Source organism: Lissotriton helveticus, chromosome 3_1, assembly GCF_964261635.1.
Source record: "Lissotriton helveticus chromosome 3_1, aLisHel1.1, whole genome shotgun sequence".
NCBI lineage: Eukaryota > Metazoa > Chordata > Amphibia > Caudata > Salamandridae > Lissotriton > Lissotriton helveticus.
In genome coordinates, this window is record NC_136061.1 from 498,541,493 (window position 1) to 498,563,656 (window position 22,164).

At 46.9% G+C, this 22,164-nt stretch overlaps 1 protein-coding gene across 3 annotated transcripts in view; it reads left to right on the top strand.

The window, feature by feature from the left end:
- The window catches only part of GLS (glutaminase), a 926,246-nt gene that overhangs the window by 74,459 nt on the left and 829,623 nt on the right, over nt 1-22,164 (top strand). The gene's annotated exons all lie outside the window — the stretch shown is intronic.

Below are 22,164 nucleotides of genomic sequence, written 5' to 3' on the forward strand. Positions count from 1 at the left end.
GTTTAGCGCAAGAAGGGAATAGCTGTTCAGCACACAGTTCGCCGACAGTGGGGGGAAAAGGAAAGCGGTCGCTGGCTTACTGTTCCTCTCGCTTGCTCCGCAAGAGGTCGATGGAGTCTGTTGAATCTTCCGAGAGGAGGACCTCAGTAGAGTCTCAGCAGAGGGAACTGGCTCCCACGACGAAGGCAGAAGGAGACGAACGAAGTCTCAGTCACTGCAGCAGACGGAAGAACGTTACTTCACGAACTTCCAGGAATCCACTCTAAAGTAACATTTGGGCAAGGTACTAGGGTAGCGGACTCGAGAATTTAACTAAACAACTCTAAGAACTCCTGTCACGAATACTTGACACGGAGCGTCTGACTCTAGCTGTTTCTTCAGGAACCCGAACAGTTGAAGTGCGCAGTTTGAACGCTGCGCGAGGCGTACATCAACTAGCCCTCACGTCCTAAACTCAGAATGGCTTCAGTGGCTATTGTGGCGGCCATCTTAGGAAGGAACTAAACCCACTATGACCTGAACCTATTTACATAATAACGAAAGGAATCTATTTGGAGATACACGGGTACCAAATATTTACCCGACAAGGCTTTACAATTTTCCTTCCACCATTCCCCACTTTTGGAACATAGGTAGATGCAATTTGTAAATTCCTGACAGTACCCCCTCTCAAAGACCGATTTATCGGTCCAGGTTTGAGAGGTTGTCGTGCATGGAATCTCTTAATGAGTCGTGGAGCATGAATTTGGGAAGCAGGTTCCCAAGACCTTTCCTCTGGGCCGTACCCCTTCCAATCTACCAGATAAAATAGCCTACCTTTCTTGCTTTTGGAGTCTAGAATGTCATGAACCTCGTACTCAGGGTGACCAGAAATAATGAGGGGTTCAGGTGGTTTACCCAACCTCATGTTGGACTTAGACTTTTTTAGTAAGGAGACGTGGAAGACAGGATGGATTCCCAATTTAACTGGTAATTTTAACCTCACTGTCACCGGACCCATAACGCGCTCAATTGGATAGGGACCCACAAATCTTGGTTGGAATTTTCTATTCCCTTTTAACTGAAGGTTCTTTGTAGAGAGCCACACCTGATCTCCTACTTGATATTGCGGAGCGGGTTTTCTATGTCTATCTGCACCTTTCTTGTAGACCTGTTTAGCTTTTATCAAGTTCTCTTCTGCAGACTTATGTAAGGTGGACATTTTTGTCAACAAGGTCTGCACTGCAGGGACTTCTAATTCTTCCTGAGGGCAGAATGGATTAGGGTGGCGTCCAGAATTTAAATAAAAAGGTGAGTAACCTGTGGAGACACTTTTAGCATTATTATTAGCGAATTCAGCCATCCACAAGTGATCCGACCAGTCACCACCCTTTTCAAGGAGAAACAAACGGAGGTACTGTTCCAGTTCTTGGTTAATTCTCTCCGTCTGCCCATCCGACTCTGGGTGATAGCTGGTAGACAACCTTCTCTCAATTCCCAATCCCTTTAGATAGGCTTGCCAAAATCGGGAGATGAACTGGGAACCTCGATCTGAAACCACTATCTTGGGAACCCCGTGTAGTCTTACAATGTTCTCACTAAAAGCTTGTGCTAGCTCAGGAGCAGTAGGGGTACCGGACATGGCAATAAAGTGACTCATCTTGGTGAAAGTATCCACAATCACCAGGATAGTATCGAATCCCTTACTGACCGGCAAGTCTACAATCAAGTCCATTGAGACTGTATGCCATGGATGGGTCGGAGTAGGAAGGGGTTGCAACAAACCTTGTGGAGCCTGCCGACTAGGTTTTCCCCTGGCACACAGTTCACAAGACTGCACATATTGCTTGACATGAGAGGACAACCCAGGCCACCAAAAATAGCGCTGAACTAAATCCAAAGTCTTAGAAACTCCCTTATGACCGGCCAAAGGATGATCATGACAGTTTTGCAAGGCCCTTTGTTGGAGAGTAGTTGTCGGGAGATACAACGCTCCTTTGTAGTAGGGTAAACATTGGTTTAACTCTCTCCCCTCACCCAATTGAACCCACTTCTGAATTTCTTCTGTAGATAATCCTTTCCGCACCTCTTCTTGAAAGTTACTCAGGGAAAGAGCACAAATGATTTTAGTCTCTGGAATGATCGGTTGAGGTTCCACAGGATGTTCACAGTCGTCTGTATCCAAGCGGGAAAGCGCATCCGCCTTTCCATTCTTTGTTCCTGGGCGAAAGGTGAGGACAAAATCAAAGTCTGCAAAGTACAAGGACCAGCGTAGTTGTCGAGGTGTTAGGGTCTTTGCGGATTTCAAGAATTGTAGATTCTTGTGATCAGTAAACACAGTCACAGTATGTTTAGCCCCCAGCAGATAATGCCTCCAGTCCTCAAAGGCATCCTTAACCGCTAGCAATTCCTTTTCTGCAATGGTGTAATTTAGTTCTGCTGGATTTAATTTTCTAGAGCGATATGCTACTGGATGCAACTGACCAGTTTGGGAGTGTCGTTGAGAGAGAACTCCTCCGATGGCCTGATCTGATGCATCTGCTTCTACAAAGAAGGGTTCTTCTGGGTTGGCATGCAAAAGAATGGGGGCAGACACAAATCTTTCTTTGAGATGGCTAAAAGCCTGAGCAGCTGCTCTGGTCCACTCGAACTGCACACCTTTCTTTAATAAATGAGTGATGGGTGCAATCAAGTGTGAAAAACTCTGGATGAAGCGCCGATAGAAGTTAGCGAATCCCAAAAATCGCTGTATCTCCTTGATACTCCGTGGTTCTGGCCAATCCTTGACAGCTTGCACTTTTCCTTGATCCATGGTGATTCCATGTGGAGAAAGGACGAATCCTAGAAACTCCACCGTAGTGGCATGAAAAACACACTTTTCCAATTTTACATATAAATGATGTGTTTTTAAACGCTCCAACACCATTCTGACGTGCTTAGGATGGTCTCGAGTATTCTGGGAGTAGATCAAAATATCGTCCAGATAAACTATCGCCACCTTGTCAATCAAATCACTCAGAATGTCATTTATGAAATGCTGGAATACAGCAGGTGCATTACACAGCCCAAAGGGCATCACGCAATATTCGAAAAGGCCAAACTTGGTACGAAAGGCCGTCTTCCACTCGTGCCCCTCTTTCATCCGCACCAAGTGGTACGCCCCTCGTAAGTCAAGCTTGGTAAAAATCTGTGCTTCTTTGAGTTGATCCAAAAGAACGGAAATTAAAGGCAAGGGGTATCGATTCTTGATTGTTACTAAATTCAAGGCGCGATAATCAATGCAGGTCCTCAGACTGCCTTCTTGCTTCTTTGGAATGAAAAATAACGGGGAGGATACCGGGGACTGCGAGGGTCTGATGAACCCATTGGCCAGATATCGATCCAGATACTCCTTGAGATGGTTATTTTCAGCTTCTGTCAGCGCATAAATCCGACTGCAAGGCAGTACTGCTCCTGGGATCAGGTCAATCGTACAATCGTAGGAACGATGCGGTGGTAAAACCTCTGCTTCCCGTTCACTAAAAACCATCTTCAAATCCCGATATTCGGGGGGAATTTCTCCAGCATTAATTACACAGACTGACTGACCTCCATACGATAGTAAAGAAGCAAGAGAATTCTCCAAAGAGTGTTTTTGGGGCCCATAACAATGTTCCAGACAAAAGCTTGACTGCATACTGACTGTTTGATTCGTCCAATCAATGGTCGGATTGTGTAGAGTCAGCCAAGGTAGACCCAAAATCAATTGGAACTGAGGGGCGTCTATTAAATTGAATTGCATCACTTCTCGATGCCCATCCGATTGAATCAGCTCCAATTCTTCCGTATGACTGATAATCGGCCCGGACGATAAATTTGTTCCATCTACCGCTCTCACTGGCTCTGGTCTTTCTTTCTTTATGGCTTGAATTCCCATGCTTCGAGCATACCTGATATCACAAAAATTTCCTGTGGCCCCAGAGTCCAACATAATAGCCACTCCAGAAACCTGTCGTCCACGAAATTTTAAGGTCATGTGAAGGATTACGTGTGGAATACACGACTGAAGAGTGTTTAGGATTAAATGAGAATCCGGAGTCGTCTTGTTCTCCTGCACCACCAGAGCGACTCCGCCTACTGATGGCCCCTCTCGTTTCCCTTAAACGGTGTCTTGGGGCGCTTAGGACATTCCTTTACAAAGTGGCCAGCGGTCCCACAATAAAGACACAATTTCTTCAAACGCCGTTCCTCCTTCTCCTCCTTGCTCAATGGCCCACGGATGGCTCCAATTTGCATGGGTTCGGCTTCATTACTCCCTCCGGAGCCTTTCTCGAACCGAGCCCGATCAAATCGAGGAACATTTACTCTCCAATCTTTTCTTCTTTCTCCTCTACGCTCTGAATGACGAAAATCCAACTCCAAAACTAAATCCACCAACGCAGACAATTCAGTGGGCCGATTTGGAACTTGAGCTAAGGTATCTTTAATCTCATCTTTCAGTCCTCGATAAAATAAAGCAGCTCGTTTCTCCTCTGGCCAGTTGGTTTCCACAATTAACTTGTTAAACTGCGTCAGATATGATAGCAAATCTTTAGAGCCTTGACGCAATTCAAGCAGCTCATTATCAGTGGCCTGAGAAATCCTTCTCCTGTCAAATATTCTGAGGAACTCAGTTTTGAACTTAACAAAATCACAAAGGATTGGGTCATCTTCACTCACCAAGGGCATAGCCCAATTAGCGGCATCCCCACTGAGATAGGACAAAATAAATGCTACTCTGGATTGTGCATCGGGAAAAAGGGTTGGGCGGCACATGAAATGAAGGGAGCATTGAGTTAGAAAAAGCTGGGCTTTTTGCGGATCCCCCGAGAATCTCTCAGGAGCTGCTAGAGGAATTAAAGGGGAGACTGAATGTATTACTTGAGCTACTGATTTTGGATCTGCACTTACAGGACTGGTGTGGGATGAAGAAGGACCCTGAACAGGATTTCCCATTACTAATCCATCCATCTTCAGAGCTAACACTCTATTCTCTTGTCTAGAAGCCTCCAATTCTAATTTTAAACCTTTATTTTCCTCTCTTACCGCTCCTAACTCTCTCTGGATTCCCACTAACATATCTCCCAGTTCCTTTAGATTTAAACCCTCCGACATACTGCCTGGGCGAAGTGAATACTTGGGCACTTCAATCTGTCAGAAGGCTCCAATCTTCGCAGAGGCAGTGATGCTATACCCGATCACCCTTCCACCAGTGACTCCGCCACATGGGCGAACGCACTAGTGACAGGGAAAGGGGAAGTGGACAGAGAAGAGACACCTTGAGAGCTTCTGGCACCTTCACCGATTGGGTAGTTCACTCCTGACCTGGACTTCGGTTACTGCAGATGCCTAATGCACAGATCAAGGGGGAGGAAAAGAATAAACAACAACTTCCACCTACCAAGGTTCTCACTCTATGTAAATATTAAATCTTATCCTACCAGTAGTTCCCAAAGGTATTGCTACTCTTCATAAGATGTGTAGGTACATTCAGAGAGCTTCATGCCTGCAGGACAAAGACCAACATTACTGGATGCTCCTTACTGAAAATCTACGACCCAGGAACTAACACTCTCACACTCCTTCTTTACCTGTAAGCTCTCTGTATACGCCCCCAACTGGGGTTCTGTTATAGCTGTTAATGTCTTGCAGTGAACATGCGGCTCCAAGGATTCCAATGCTGAATGAAACGAAGCGCGCAAAAAGGAGCAAGGGAGGAAAAGGGGGGAAGGAAAGAACAGGTTTAGCGCAAGAAGGGAATAGCTGTTCAGCACACAGTTCGCCGACAGTGGGGGAAAAGGAAAGCGGTCGCTGGCTTACTGTTCCTCTCGCTTGCTCCGCAAGAGGTCGATGGAGTCTGTTGAATCTTCCGAGAGGAGGACCTCAGTAGAGTCTCAGCAGAGGGAACTGGCTCCCACGACGAAGGCAGAAGGAGACGAACGAAGTCTCAGTCACTGCAGCAGACGGAAGAACGTTACTTCACGAACTTCCAGGAATCCACTCTAAAGTAACATTTGGGCAAGGTACTAGGGTAGCGGACTCGAGAATTTAACTAAACAACTCTAAGAACTCCTGTCACGAATACTTGACACGGAGCGTCTGACTCTAGCTGTTTCTTCAGGAACCCGAACAGTTGAAGTGCGCAGTTTGAACGCTGCGCGAGGCGTACATCAACTAGCCCTCACGTCCTAAACTCAGAATGGCTTCAGTGGCTATTGTGGCGGCCATCTTAGGAAGGAACTAAACCCACTATGACCTGAACCTATTTACATAATAACGAAAGGAATCTATTTGGAGATACACGGGTACCAAATATTTACCCGACAAGGCTTTACAATTTTCCTTCCACCATTCCCCACTTTTGGAACATAGGTAGATGCAATTTGTAAATTCCTGACACCCTTCGAGCCTTTACACAATTGTCCCCTCCAGCTGTTGACCATCAAAACAGCAATTACATCTGCCCAGAGGGTGAGTGAGTTGCAGGCGTTATCTTGCTTGCCTCCCTATCTGATGTTTTTTTCCAGACAAAGTGGTGCTTAGCACCCAGGCTTAATTTTTACCTAAAGTTGTGCCCCATTCCACCTGCGTCAATCCATCATGTTGCCCACCATCTTTGCTCCCCCACATCCCTCTAAGGAAGAGGAGCGTCTCCACCAACTGGACACAAAAAGAGCCTTGTCGTTCTCCCTGGACCGCACAAAAGAGTTTCAGTTAGACGATCAACTCTTTGTGGTGTATGTTGGAGCGAAGAAGGGAAAACCAGTGCAAAAAGGACAATCTCTCGCTGGGTCGTTCTCTGCATTAAGATCTGTTATGTCCCGGCAAAAAAGTAGCCCCCTTTGGAATTAAGGGGTTTATTCCACCAGGGGAAAGGCTGTGATTAGGGCCTTGGCTCGCTCAGGGTGTTCCAGTCCTAGACATCTGTCAGGCAGCAATGTGGACATCTTTTTATACCTTTGCAACACATTACTGCCTGGACGGTCAGGTCTGCAGAGACTGGCACTTTTCCAGCTCGGTCCTGCAGTACTTTCTAGTATAGGATATTGGTGCGCAGCCCACCGCCTTGATGCTATTGCTTGGGTATCTAATTCAAAGGTAGGGAATCTTCAGCTAGAAGTCTCTATCACATGAACAAGTTACTTACCTTCAGTAACGCATTACTGCAGGGTCTATGTGCAGTTCTAAACTGCCATCTCGGCCTGGCAAGTTCACTTGCCAGGCCCAAACCTTCCCTTTTATTACATAGGTCACCCTTAAGGTAAGCCCTCGGTAGCCCCATGAGCACGGTGCAGTGTATTTAAAAGATCGTACATATACATATACTTTAGACGTTTACATGTCCTGGTAGTGAAAAACTGTTTAAATTCAGTTTTCACCACAGCAAGGTCTATCTCTCCCATAGGGTATCGCAGGAGTTGCCTCGTAACACTTTATAACTGTAACTTCCAATTGGAAAAGATAAGAAGAATATGTTTGGCGTCTCTGGGCTCAAAATTTAAAAACACATATTTTAGTAAATGGCACTTTTAGAAAGTTTTGAAAGAACAAAAATGCCAACCCCACCGCTTTTCAGATACTCATCACTCTGAGCAAACAAATCGAACTAAATTCCAGATTTGTTTGGTATGTTTTATTTATACCCTTTACTTTAGAAATTTTAGACACTTAAAACAAAGTGATCCTATGTCTGAGAGAGACACACAACATATAACAATACAAAAATAACGAGTACAAAACTATATTATTTACACAAACAAAATTAATATTGTACACCTTTTCTTATTGAACAAATAGCAAACAGTGAATCTTTGCACATATTCAGGAAAAACAATATTTCAACTCAATGATAGAGACACGTTCAAAGAAGAAATCGAAGAACACAAGTCAATTCAGAACATTAATCAAGGTCAGAAATTAATCCTGTGTGATTCGTGTATTCTTTCTATTCTGCCGACGAGTTTCGAATCCGTGGACAAAGTGCACGGAATCTCATCAGGGCTCAATCAATGGGGTTCTGTGAGGTGTATTCAAAAAAGAAGTCTTGAGGGTTGCGAATTCCACCATAAGGACGTGAAATGGACCAATAAAGGTTTTTCGAATTGCAAAACTAAAAATGTCGTCTACGCAATCATTTGTGGGTGCCAGAAATTGTACATTGGCAAAACCAACCAGCAAGTGAACACAAGGATCACACAACATCGCTCCCGCATTAAAAATAAAGTACTCAGTGCCCCCATGGTCCAACATTTCATAGACAAGGAACATGCAGAAACTGATTTCACATGGACAGTACTTTTTACAATGCCCATGAGAAAGGGTCTTGTTGATATTGAAGAAACCTTGTTGCGGAAAGAGGCCTATTTGATTATGAGGTTTAATAGTACACATACCGGACTGAACAGCATGTCCGAGGTCTCAAGGCTTTAAGTGCCAGATCTCCTGGTGTTTTGGAGTGCTCCATTTGATTTTGTAAGTCCTCCAAGTGGATTCGTTTCCATCATAAACCTAGATGGAACTACAGGTACCACAATCCCAAGCGCTGGGTCCTTGTTTATATCCCCGCCCTAAAAATGGCGGTGGCTGTCTCTGATTGATTTTGGACACCTAAGAGCGTTGGGCGGATGATTTGACCGGTAAGTCTTTGCCTAAACAAGCGTGTTTGTAAAACCCGCTTTTGTAGCCAGAGCGGAATAGTAATTGTTTTCTATTCCCGATTACTAGGTCACCGTTTGAGCATAAGGGTGCAGAGCGGCGAGGCGTTTCAACGCCGGCTGCTTCAGGAATAATATATCGGCTAGGCGAGTGAAGCGGCAACATATGAGTGCAGGTAAATGGGCGTGGAGCCCTTCTATTTTACAGTATTCGTCTTACCAGTTAAAACAGAAAGCACTTTACTGAAGGTTTGAAATATATTGAAGTCCCGTTCTTTGTCCATTGTAGAACGACTGTGTGCATACACTAAGAGACCCTGATTGGAACTAGGCTCGCGGAGTGAGTTTCTCCACTCATTCTGCCTCCAGGTCGAAAGAGGACCAAGGATAAATTGAGTAACTGGGACAGGGATAATCACTTATATCTGTCTAAGGTAGGAACATTCTTGTGCTCGCCTAGGTGTGCACCACACGTATTATACTATGACTGCACATACTGAGTTTACTGTTATCTTGCAGATAACACTGTCTCGCCAAAGTGTTGGTGTCAAAAGATCATCGCGATAACTGCTCCTGAGTGACTTACAGGTACAGGAGGGAACAGAGGGTGAGGTGGGTCGGTCACCTAGTATTTAATGATGGTTGGTGACATAGTGCTCTCTTTTCTTCTTTTTTGAATACACCTCACAGAACCCCATTGATTGAGCCCTGATGAGATTCCGTGCACTTTGTCCACGGATTCGAAACGCGTCGGCAGAATAGAAAGAATACACAAATCACACAGGATTAATTTCTGACCTTGATTAATGTTCTGAATTGACTTGTGTTCTTCGATTTCTTCTTTGAACGTGTCTCTATCATTGAGTTGAAATATTGTTTTTCCTGAATATGTGCAAGGATTCACTGTTTGCTATTTGTTCAATAAGAAAAGGTGTACAATATTAATTTTGTTTGTGTAAATAATATAGTTTTGTACTCGTTATTTTTGTATTGTTATATGTTGTGTCTCTCTCAGACATAGGATCACTTTGTTTTAAGTGTCTAAAATTTCTAAAGTAAAGGGTATAAATAAAACATACCAAACAAATCTGGAATTTAGTTCGATTTGTTTGCTCAGAGTGATGAGTATCTGAAAAGCGGTGGGGTTGGCATTTTTGTTCTTTCAAAATATAGTATACGGTCCTGCTGACCCTACGTCCTGGGACCTACCTCCTTAACTATTCAAAACTTTTAGAAAGTTGGCATTTTCTTTACTTTAATCATTCTGTGCACGGGCTTTTTGCATTCCCTGTAGACAGTCACACACAAAGCGAGATGAGGTGTGCTCTGCGTATCCTAATGGCGCATCACCAGGCTGATGGGTGTTCCTGAGTGAGAGGTAGAGGGAGGAGCTGACACTTGCACCTGAATTGGGCTGTGCCTCTTCCCACACAAAGAGCTGCATAACCTCTGTATTGTGTCTGAAGCCAGGGCCAGGACGGGCAGGGTATTGTGCATTCTAAAGACATTTCTTTGAAGTCTCCCTTCTTCAAGGCTAACATGGGTATAAGTACTGGGTCTCGGACACCATATACTCAGAACACATCTGGACTTCTGCCAGGAAGAAGAGCTATTGTGCTGCGAGGAGGGACTGCCACTTTGCTGCTTGGTTTGCTGTGTTGTCCTCTTCCCTGCTGCTTCTTGCCTGGGAGTGAGAGTACTAAACTTTACTCTCTACATCCTGCATCTCTAAAGGTTCTCCAAGGGCTTGTTTGGGCTTGCCTCCTGTTACCGAAGTCTCAGGGATATCAAAGACTTCACCTACCACTTGCTACCAGCATCTGGGCTCCTCGGCTGTGAGTCCTGCTCTGCCAGGTGCTGCCAAATTCAGTTGTGGGCTCTTTGAAGAGAGTGTTTGGTGCTGCAGCCCAAGAAACCAACGCATCGACACCGAAGCGTTCGGAACCGGCGCGTTCCCTGCGATATCGGTGCTTTGCTGCTGACTGCACCGAAGCTGTAGACACCTCTTGCCGAAGTGTTCATTGCAACGACCTTGACCTACCACATAGCACCGGCTTTGCCGACGCAGTGTTTCAGAATCACAGCTGCTGCCTGAGTCTCGGACAACGGGTTGTTGACATGTACAACGCCTGATGCATCCTTGGCCCTGCGCGTATCGCCTTCAGCCCAGCAGTTCGACACCAACGCATCGAAGCTGACACACAGCGCTCTTGTCATCGACGCATCAACGTCTGTCCAACTTTGGAACCAACGCATTGCCTGCAACAGTGATGCATGACCTCCGTATTTTAACGCATCGTCCCTGAGCATCGACACATTCAAGGTACTGTCCGCGGGTCTGCATGACTCCTGTATCCAACCTGCACTCCATTGTGGTCGGACTGAACTTTTGGATTTGCCTTGGTCAAGCGTGACCAGATAGCCCCAGTTGGAGCTATTGATTTCTAAGAAGTGCATTTTGATTTATTCCTGAAAAATTAATATATTGACTTGCGTATGTTGTTCCTTTGTCATTTTTTACTCAGATAAGTATTGACTATTTTACTAAAGTGGTCTGGAGAACATTTGTGTTGTTTTCACTGTGTTCTGCTGTGTGTGTGTGTGTGCACAAACATTTTACACATTGTCGATTTAATTTAGCCTGACTGCTCTGTGCCTAGCTACCAGAGGGTGAGCACAGGGAAGCTTTTAGTGTTTACTACTCTAACTGGGCTAGGATTGTGGTTTCTGCTTGGATAGAGTACATACCTCTGCCAACCAGAAACCTAATTTCTAAAAATGGCCAAGAGACAATGTCAAACCTGTGCTTAAGTGTTGCGATCCCCCCCCACAAGGCAGAAAAGCAGACTACTCTGTGTTAAAAATAAGTGAACGTTTGTCAATGTTCAACATTTTAGGAACAGCTTTGGCATAGCTAACAAGAGGAACAATGCAAAGTGTCACATACTCAACAAGTCGTGGTATATAGGTCACATCACTTAAGTTACTGGACTTCAAGTCAAATATACTTTTATTGGATTTCGTTAAAAACTAGTGACAAAAAGGGAAAAGTCTAGAAGATCATTCTACGAGCAGTTTACACTGATTGAGTTAAAAAGGTGAAAACATGCTGTCAAGGCAATACAAAAAAATTTATAGACTGTGTGTGCTAGGCAGCTTAAGTTAATTCACTCTTTATTGTCCAGATCTTTTGCCGCGATTTTCAGAAAGTGTATGACTCTACAAGACAGTTGGATAAATGACCCTCCGAGACATTGAATGACTGCGGCTCTGCAAGTTTTTATTTATTCCTTCTTTAAGACTTCCCGAACGACCATTTCTAGGATTTCTAATAGGAAGGGGCAGATACAGCTTAGGTGCAATAATGACTCCTCCCCTTGTCCGCAAAGGTGGCATTCCTTGGATTGCCTGGAATATTTCCATTTCGTAGTCAGGTACTTTGTTCGGAATGACCCTCGCCGCAGCAGCGTTAAATGGTGCTTTTTCTGGTAGGAAAAATGATCAAACAAGTATGGTTGAGGTTTCAACGTCTGATATCTTTGAATCACTGCCCATGCATGATGGTTTTTTGAAAAGGCAGTTTTATCTGTAGTAATGAAATCCATTTGATTGCTTTGTTCAACAAGTATTTGAAGGTCAATCAATCAATCAATCAGGTCATTTATAGAGCGCACTACTCACCCGTAGGGTCTCAAGGCGCTGGGTGGGGGGGGTGCCGTTTACTGCTCGAACAGCCAGGTCTTGAGCTTCTTCCTGAAGGAGAGGTGGTCTTGGGTCAGGCGCAGGTCGGTCGGGAGTGAGTTCCAGGTCTTGGCAGCCAGGTAGGAGAAGGATCTTCCTCCTGTTGTCGCTCTTCGGATGCGGGGGACGGCGGCGAGGGCGTGGTTGGTTGATCTGAGGAGGCGCTTGGGAGTGTAGAAGTTGATCCGGTTGTTGAGGTAGCTCGGGCCTTGGTCGTGTAGGGCTTTGTGCGCGTGGGTGAGGAGACGGAAGGTGATTCTCTTGTTGACCGGGAGCCAGTGCAGATCCCTCAGGTGTCCGGAGATGTGGCTGCGTCGGGGGATGTCGAGGATGAGTCTGGCCGAGGCGTTCTGGATCCGCTGGAGTCTCTTCTGGAGTTTGGCCGTGGTTCCGGCGTAGAGGGCGTTGCCGTAGTCCAGTCGGCTGGTGACGAGGGCCTGGGTGACCGTCTGCCGCGTCTCGGTGGGGATCCACCGGAAGATCTTACGTAGCATGCGCAGGATGTTGAAGCAAGACGAGGAGACGGCGTTTACTTGTCTGGTCATGGAGAGGGAGGAGTCCAGGATGAAGCCCAGGTTGCGTGCGTGGTCCGTCGGTTTGGGTGAGGTGCCCAGGGCGGGGGGCCACCAGGAGTCGTCCCAGGCGGAGGGCGAGGAGCCCAGGATGAGGACCTCCGTCTTGTCCGAGTTCAGTTTCAGGCGGCTGGTCGTCATCCATTCGGCTACATCCTTCATCCCTTCGTGCAGGTTGGCTCTGGCGGTGGCGGGGTCGTTGGTCAGGGAGAGGATCAGCTGGGTGTCGTCGGCGTAGGAGATTATGTTGAGGTTGTGTTGGCGTGCGATGGCCGCGAGGGGGCTCATGTAGACGTTGAAGAGGGTGGGGCTCAGTGAGGATCCTTGAGGGACGCCGCAGATGACTTTGGTGGCCTCTGACTTGTACGGTGGTAGGCGGACTCTCTGTGTTCTTCCGTCGAGGAAGGAGGTGATCCATTCCAGTGCCTTCTCCTGGATTCCGATGTTGCCGAGGCGCTGTACTAGGGTGCGGTGGCAGACAGTGTCGAAAGCCGCGGAGAGGTCCAGGAGGATGAGGGCCGCTGTTTCTCCGTTGTCCATCAGAGTTCGAAGGTCATCGGTGGCAGCGATGAGGGCGGTCTCGGTGCTGTGGTTCGCTCGGAAGCCCGACTGTGAGGGGTCGAGGGATCCATTCGTCTCGAGAAAGGCGGCCAGCTGTTTGTTGACGGTCTTCTCGATGACTTTGGCCGGGAACGGGAGGAGCGAGATGGGACGGTAGTTCTTGAGGTCGGTGGGGTCTGCAGTGGGTTTCTTGAGAAGAGCGCTGAGTTCGGCGTGCTTCCAGCTCTCAGGGAAGGTGGCGGTGTCGAAGGAGGTGTTGATGATGTCCCGCAGGTGGGGTGCGATGACAGCGTCGGCCTTGTTGAAGACGTGGTGAGGGCAGGGGTCAGTCGGAGATCCGGAATGGATGGAGTTCATGGTGCGGATGGTGTCTTCGGTGCTGATCGGGGTCCAGGTGCGGAGGGTGGTGGTGGGTGGCGTCGTTGTGGTTGTGGCTTGCGTTGGTTGGTTGTTGAAGCTGTTGTGTATGTCCGTGATTTTGTTGTGGAAGTAGGACGCGAGGGAGTTGCAGAGGTCTTGCGACGGGGTGATGTCATTGTTTCCGGCGTTGGGGTTGGAGAGCTCTTTCACGATGTTGAAGAGTTCCTTGCAGTTGTGTGCGTTGTTGTCCAGTCGATCCTTGTAAGTATTTTTCTTGGTGGCGCGAATCAGTTGGTGGTGTTTCCGGGTGGCGAGCTTGAGGGTGGTCATGTTGTCCGTCGTTGGTTCTCTTCTCCAGGCTTTCTCGAGGACTCGACAGTTCTTCTTGGAGCTCTTGAGTTCGTCGGTGAACCATGGTGTTTTTCTGCTGCCGGGTCTGCTGGGTGGGGTTCTCAGAGGGGCGAGTTCGTCCGCGCAGTCGTTGATCCACTTCGTGAGGTTGTCGGCGGCCTGGCTGGGGTTCGCTGAGTTGGCGGGAGGGTGCTGGCTCAGGGAGGCGGTGAGCTGGTCGGCTGTGATCTTGTTCCAGCTTCTTCGGGCAACCTGTTGCTGGTGGTGGTGGATCGTCGTTCTTCTGAAGGTGAAGTGGACGCAGCTGTGGTCCGTCCAGTGGAGTCCTGTTGCGTGGCTGAAGGTGACGTCTTTGCTGGATGAGAAGACGGCGTCGAGTGTGTGTCCGGCGAGGTGGGTGGGGGTGGTCACCAGTTGCTTGAGTCCGAGGTTGGCGAGCAGGCTGATGGTGTTGCGGTCGTTGTTGTTCTCCAGGTGGAGGTTGAGGTCCCCCAGGAGGATGTAGTCGGCGGAGGGGAGAGCGTGTGGGCTGACGAAGTCGGCGATGTCCTCGCTGAATCGTGTGCGTGGTCCCGGGGGTCGGTAGATCAGGGTGCCTCTGAGGGTGGTGTTCGGGTTGGTGTGGATCTGGAAGTGCAGGTGTTCAGCGGTGGTGAGGGTGTCGTCGGTGTTGGTCGTGATGCGGATGGTGTCTCTGTGGATGATGGCGATGCCTCCTCCCGTCTGGTTGGTGGTGCGGTCCCTCCGGGTGATCTTGTAGCCCTCTGGGATGGCGATGGCGATGTCGGGCGCTGAGGAGGCGTTCATCCAGGTCTCGGTGAGGAAGGCAACGTCGGGGGCGGTGGTGTCGAGGAGGTTCCAGAGTTCTACGGCGTGTCTGTGGACGGAGCGGGTGTTGAGCAGGATGCACTTGAGGTGGTTGCTGCTGGAGTTCGGCTTGGCGGGTGCATGGAAGGTCCGGATGCAGGTGAACTTGCAGGCGTGGCAGCTGAAGGGTCCGTGGGTGTGCTTCGGGGCGGCTCGGTGACATCCTGGGATGCGGCCGGTGTTGAGTGCGATGAGATCGGCGGCGCTGTAGGTTCGTCGGGTCGGCTTCCGTCGGTGGGGGCCAGGGGTCCTGGCCCTGGACGCGGTCCAGGCGCGGACGGGCGCAGACGGGCTTACCTTTGGCGCGCCTTCGGCGCACAATCGGCGCGCCCGCTTCGCGTCAACGCTGCGCGTTCGCACGGTCGCCATTTAAGGCGAAGTGCGCGGGTGGGCGGGGCAGCTGGGAGGCGGGAGCGGGGAGGGAACACAAGGAGAAGAAGGTCGGCGGTGGTGGCGGGAAGCGGGGGCGGCGAGGGAGGCGGGGAACAGGACGGGGGATGGCGAAACAAGCACAATTTACAGTTAAAACAGGCTAAACACGGGGAAAGACTAAAAGAAGCAGAAACAAGCACAATTTACAGTTTAAACAGGCTAAACACGGGAAGAGACTAAAAGAAGCAGAAACAAGCACAATTTACAGTTAAAACAGGCTAAACACGGGGAAAGACTAAAAGAAGCGGAAACAAGCACAAATGACTGTCAAAACAGGCAGCGAGGCAGGCAGCGAGGCAGGGCACAGCGGAGGGGCACACGCAGCAGCTGGTGGCCGTGCGGCGCGGGGGTGTCCCACAAGTGGGAGTAAGTTACAATGCTGAGCGGGATTCCTTCAGAAATGTGATAGTTGAGTTGTTTAGCCTGGCTTGGTTTTCTGTTTCTACCCAACAATGATTGGCTAAAGTGTTGTCTACAGCATCCCTCATCCTCCAGTTGTTCTTAACTATTGCACCATGTCTGTCAGGGATCTTATTTTTTAGGCCATATTCTAATCGGATTTGAGCTTGTGAAATGTGTCCAGGGATTGAATACCGTCTCTTGAAAAAAGTGGATTGTGCTGTGTTTAGAACTGTAGTGTCCTTAAGGTTCAATATTCTGGACTTGTAGTTTTGTTTTTAACCTAGTATATATTGAATACAATATCAAAGCATACAAAGCTCTGGTTTCTAAAATGCAAAGAGGTGTCACTCATGACGCAGCACTACTTTACAGCTAGGTTTCAGCGAAGATCATAAGACTAAAGAAACCAGCTTCAACATACCTCATCCTCATGTGTTCACCCTCCTTAGACTCATCTTCCCCCTCCTCGCAAGCAACATGCCTCCCATCACCTGCCCTGGAAATCTTCCCCATCCTCCTAAAAAAAATTAATCTCCATTGATTTAAATGGAATCACATTAAAAAAAATACGATGTCACCCTACTTTGACGCTCTAATGGTTGAGAAGTATGCATCATTGGGACTTACACTGTGCAGTGTTTAGGATTGCTGTTTTTGGTGCATGTGTACATCATACAGCGTAAATATATTACAAACAGACCTAGTCGAAATGTACTATTAGTTGTAGCCCAACTAATGGCTGATGTAGTCTGGGGTAAAGAGTACAAGTGACTATAATTTTACCACTGTTTGCTCCCTGGGATTGGAGATTAGACCTTCTAAAAGTTGTGCTTAGATTACATTACTGCCTTAGCTCCCAGGCACTCCCAGCACTGCCATGACCACCAAGGGATTTGAGTGGGTGTCCATATATAATGCACCCGCTTGTGAGGCTTCCCTGCTATCTCTGCATGAGTTTTCCCCTGCACTGGGGACAGTGCATTTGTTTGTTTTTTAACTTTCACACTGTCTCTGGTTTGTGCTGCACAAACATGTCAATGAAATGTAATCTGGACCTAATTCATTTTGTACATGCAAAGGAGATGGACGAGTCCTTTTCACCAGCCTCTCTTAGAACTACATCTTCATCCTCATGCAACAAGCTTTGTTCATGCATTTAGCTGTAGCAACCGAGGTCATGAGTCCACACTCGGCTCTGCACGTGCACTCTAGTGTGGTGTGGGATATCTCAATAAGTATAATCTGGGCCACATAGTTTATCCCCACTTAAGACACTATGGACCCCATTAGGATGTCGGGCGAAAAGCCCCTCCTCCCGACATTCGGAATCTCCTTGACTGTTTTAGAACCCTTCCGATCGACTCAGTCAGTTTACAATCCGTCTCCCAGATTATCATGTTCGCGGTCGGATTGCAAACTGCATGGTCTTTCTGAATCGGTTTGGAGCAGCTCTCTGAGCATCTGTGTTGGTCGGACCCGCATCGCACAGCTCTAAGGACAGCGTTTCCAACCAAGCGATTACGTTGCCGGTTTCCAACAGCCTTTCCGAATTGGCCTGTCTGACACGAAAAGACTGTTGGAAAGTGACTTTAGGGCCCCCTTGACCCTGCAGCCTCCGGTTGGGGTTCAAGGGGGTACCTAAGGGACCCCCCTGTAAAACCCAGCACTATGTGGTAGGCACAATGGGGTGCCTGCGACAGGGTGCAGGGTTTTCTGCAAACACCCTATTTTCCTATAGGAGTCTGTGTTGTCAGTCGGACCAAGGCTCCCATTGGAATCAATGGGAATCCGACCGAACAGTGTTTGGTCGCATCGTAATTGGTTGGGCTTAACCGCGGACTGCTAGTCTGTTGGATCCGAATCCGAGATGGTGTCTGGCGGAAAGCTTCCGCCCGACATTGTAATCGGGACTACGTGTCTTCTGTGAATGGAATAAGACCTTAGCTACTGCGGAAGTCTAGTAAAGTGGATCAGTCAACTACCTTATCCGTTGTAGAAATCTTTGTAATAATAATAGGGTTCCAACTTAGTTGTTCCCCATGCACCTTATCAGAATTTATGTTCGCATCCTGTTTGAAGCGTGATAAAAACAGATGGGAAACTAAGGTCTGTATAGTGGGGCGGCTGCTTTCTGGATGCCGTGATGCCATTATATCGTGGTTCACGGCACAGATATGGAGCCAGCGCTGCATAGACAGGGTTGTTCTTTGGCCTTTGTCATGCTATGCTTGTCCGAATCGCGAGGAGTAGAAAGCTTTGCAATTTCCAGTTAATTGAAATAATTGTAATAACTGCTTTAATTTACTTACAAATATGCGTTTCACACATCAGGTGCTTTTTGAGTGTGGGATAGTGAAACCCTATGAGGGAAACAGAAATAACTCACGAATTTGGTAGAATACCTACAATTTGGAAATGAATAGATTTGCAGGAAGTCTGGGTAACCTCAACGTGTGAAACTCTATTTCAAGGCATGGTCTTTGGCATGCTTTTGTTCTGGTTGGTGTCCTGAAAAGTTGTTCGGCTCAAGCGGCATTGTAACATATAAATATTTGTTTTCTCTGAAGTGCTGATGGAATGGGCTGCCGTGTCACTGGAAATGTCAAAGTGTTTGTTGAAAAGTCCCCTATAAACCAAATAACGTTTTTTTTTTTTTACTGACTACCCTGTAAAGTACCCTATATTATCGACATTAACAACATACCAAAACACAACATAAATACGCAAGGCAACTCCACAACACACTAACACAACGGCAACAGAGCAATAGGACATAACAGAAACAGCCATTACAAAACACAACCAAAATGCAGCCACAAACACCAGAACACAAAACACAGTCAAATGTCAGATGCTTTTATATAGCGCCCTTATCACCAAAGAGGTCTCAAGGCGCTTTGCAGAAGAAAGGCATTAACCTGCCAGAGTGGAGACACATCACAAGGAGACTTTATTTGGGAAAGAGCCACGTCTTTAAACCCCTCTGAAACTCCAAATAATTGGAGAGGGACAGGAGATAAGTGGGTAACTTATTCCATAGTTGGGGGGCCACATATGAGAAGGATCGGCATCCATTCCTGGACGTCCGGACTCTAGGCTGAGACAGCAGGAACTTAGAGCTAGAGCCGAGGGCTCTGGGCGGGGTATACCAGGCTAGTTTTTTTGTTAAGTAAGAAGGGCCGATGCCGTGAAGGAGTTTATGAGTTAAGCTCAAGATTTTAAAATGGCATCTTTGGCGCACAGGTAGCCAGTGCATTTTTTTAAGAGTAGGTTTGGAGGCAGACCTAGGAGGCAGACCCAGCACTAACCTTGCCGCCGCGTTCTGAATGGTTTGTAGTTTAGTCAGCAGGTTCTCATTTATGGAAGCGAACATGGCGTTTCCATAGTCGAGCCTACTGACAATCAATCACTGGACCAGGGACTTTCTGGCTTTCAATGGAAGCCATTTGAAGATTTTACGCAGTTGCCGAAGTATGCCGAAACAAGTCCCAGCAACCTGGTTGACGTGAACCTTCATGGAAAGATCCCTGTCGAGCATGATCCCCAGGTCTCTTACGGCTTCTTTAGGCTCAGGACAAGGCCCAAGATCACAAGGCCACCAGTCCTGAGACCAGAAGGTCTTGGCCTTGCCGAATAGTAAGATTTCGGTCTTGCCGCAGTTGAGTTGAAGTTTGTTATCACTCATCCAGTTCTTAATGTGAATCATACATTGTTTAAAACTGGTGCAGGTTTCCTGGGAATTGGATCTACAGGTAATAAGTACCTGCGTGTCGTCTGCGTAAGACACTGTGGAGAAGCCATAAGATTTTATAATATGGGCCAGAGGGCAAAGATAAAGATTAAATAATAAGGGACTAAGGATCGAACCCTGCCGGACCCCCACCGAAAGAGGGGTAGTGGCGGATACATGAGAGTTCATCCTGATCTAGGAATAACGGTCCTTGAGATAGTCCGCGAACCAAGCCAAAGCATTGCCTCTGACACCAACCTCCCACAACCGTTGTTTCAAAATGCTGTGGGAGAAGGTGTCAAAGGCGGCGGAAAGATCCAGTAATACCAGGATGGCTGACTCGCCCCTATCCAAGGAGAGTCGGATGTTATCCACTATTTCTATTACTGCGGTTTCCGTGCCGTGGGCGGCACGGTAGCCAGACTGTGACGGATCAAGAAGTGCATGGGTTTCAATGTAGGAAGACACGCGTTTGTTTACCAAATATTCAAGAACCTTGCCAAAGTAAGGTAAAAGGGATATTGGTCTGTAATTGGAAAAAATAGAAGGGTCACTATTGGGCTTTTTAAGGATTGGCCTGACTTGTGCCAGTTTCCAACTACTAGGGAAGAAGGCACACGCAAAGGAAACGTTAAAAATACTGGCCAGACCGTCAGCCAGCAACGGGAATAACTCACTGCACTTACGGGGGAGCAGGGGATCATTAGGAGATCCTGACTTAATTTTTTTGTGTGCCAATAGCACTTCTGCTGGGGAAGTGTCCTCCAATTCTATCATAGATCGAAGACCCATAGTTTCAAGTGAGGGCTCAGAATTAGAAGAAGCCTCCTCACCTAAAACCAGTTTTTGAGGTGAGGAAGGAAATGAGGAATATATTCGTTGGATCTCAATGTGAAAATAGGAGGACAGTGAGTTCACCCACTCCAAGGAGGGATCAAATTCAGATTGCTCCACCTGTGGAGTAGTAAACTCCCTTACTATTTTGTACAATTCTTTGCTAGATTGGGAGGCCTTATTTATTCTTTGCGTAATATAAAGAGATTTGGCTGCCTTTATATGTCTCATATAATCAGAATGAATTAATTTATACTTCTTGCGGTTTTCAGGCGTTCTGAACTTACGCCATAGGCTCTCCGCCGATCTACAATCCGTTTTCTCTCGTTTCAGGGTCTCGGTAAACCAAGGTGAAGCGATTCTTTTCAAGTTAACTTTTGTTTCCGGAATAATTTCGTCAAGCGTATTTCTAATAGACGTTTCTAATTGCATGGCCATTGTTCCAGCATCATTAGAACTGTTGTCCGGAGGTTTAAAATGCATCTTAAACGCCTCGGGAGACAGTTTATGCCAAGGTCGGATAAGTGTGGATTCTTTATGGGTAGCAGTCCGTGACCTGGAAGGTATAGGGAGTTTAAAATGTATTAGGAAATGATCCGTCCAGATCATCTGCAGAGGGGGGTCACAATATAAATCAGTCATATTAGAAAATACTAGATCCAATAAATGACCAGCTTGATGGGTGGAGCCTTGAACCCGTTGAGTTAGTCCCAGGGTTTCCAAGGTTGAGATTAAATGGCAAGAATCCAAGTCATGTGATAGCTCAGCATGATGATTAAAATCACCTAGTAAGATAAAATTATCTGTGGCTAGCACATGGGAGGTTAAAATATCCCAAAAATTGTTGGCAAATTCAGATTTACCTCCCGGAGGTCTATATACCAGGGCTGCGCTGCCTACCACTGCCATGTTGTATTTTATGTTAATTATCAGGATTTCAAGCGTGTCAACTGTGTAAACTACAACACAAAACCGCAACACTCTATAACAGTATAAAACAACAATTGCAACTCAATTGCGGTGTTATATTGTGATGGTTTGTTGCACGTTTTTGTAATTTGTGGTGTCTCGTTGATGTGGTGTTATGGTACGTTGTGTTTTGTAGTTTTGCTGTATCATTGTGTTGCTTTGTCGTGTTGATGTGTTGCATTTACTGTTATTGTATTGTCTTCATGTGTTGATTTTGATGGTGTGGTATTTTGTGTATGTCGTGCCGTATTATATTTTGTCTTGTGTTGGTGCATTTTATGTGAAGTTTTCTTTTGTGTTATTTTATTTACTGTTGGATTGTGGTGATGCGTTCCAATATTCTGATAGCGTGCTATTGCATCTCACCTGCATATTGTCATCCTAAACTTGCACACTCTCCCCACACAAAAAAACACTTTAATGAAGCAGTGATAAGTGTTTACACGAACCACTTCACTGCTTACTACCAAGTGCCTATAATAGAGATTGCCCAAAATGTTTAACTCCCTCTCTTTCCGACCTCTAACCTCTGTATCTGCCGAGAAGGAAAATACAGAAACACATTTGAACGTGCTTGATTGAAAGTAAACGTTCAAGCCTGTAGTTGGGACTAACGAAACTGCCTAGCCGAAATACTGTAATGGGAATAATCTGTGATAGTCACATTCCCATATCGGTCGTCATATAAGGTTAA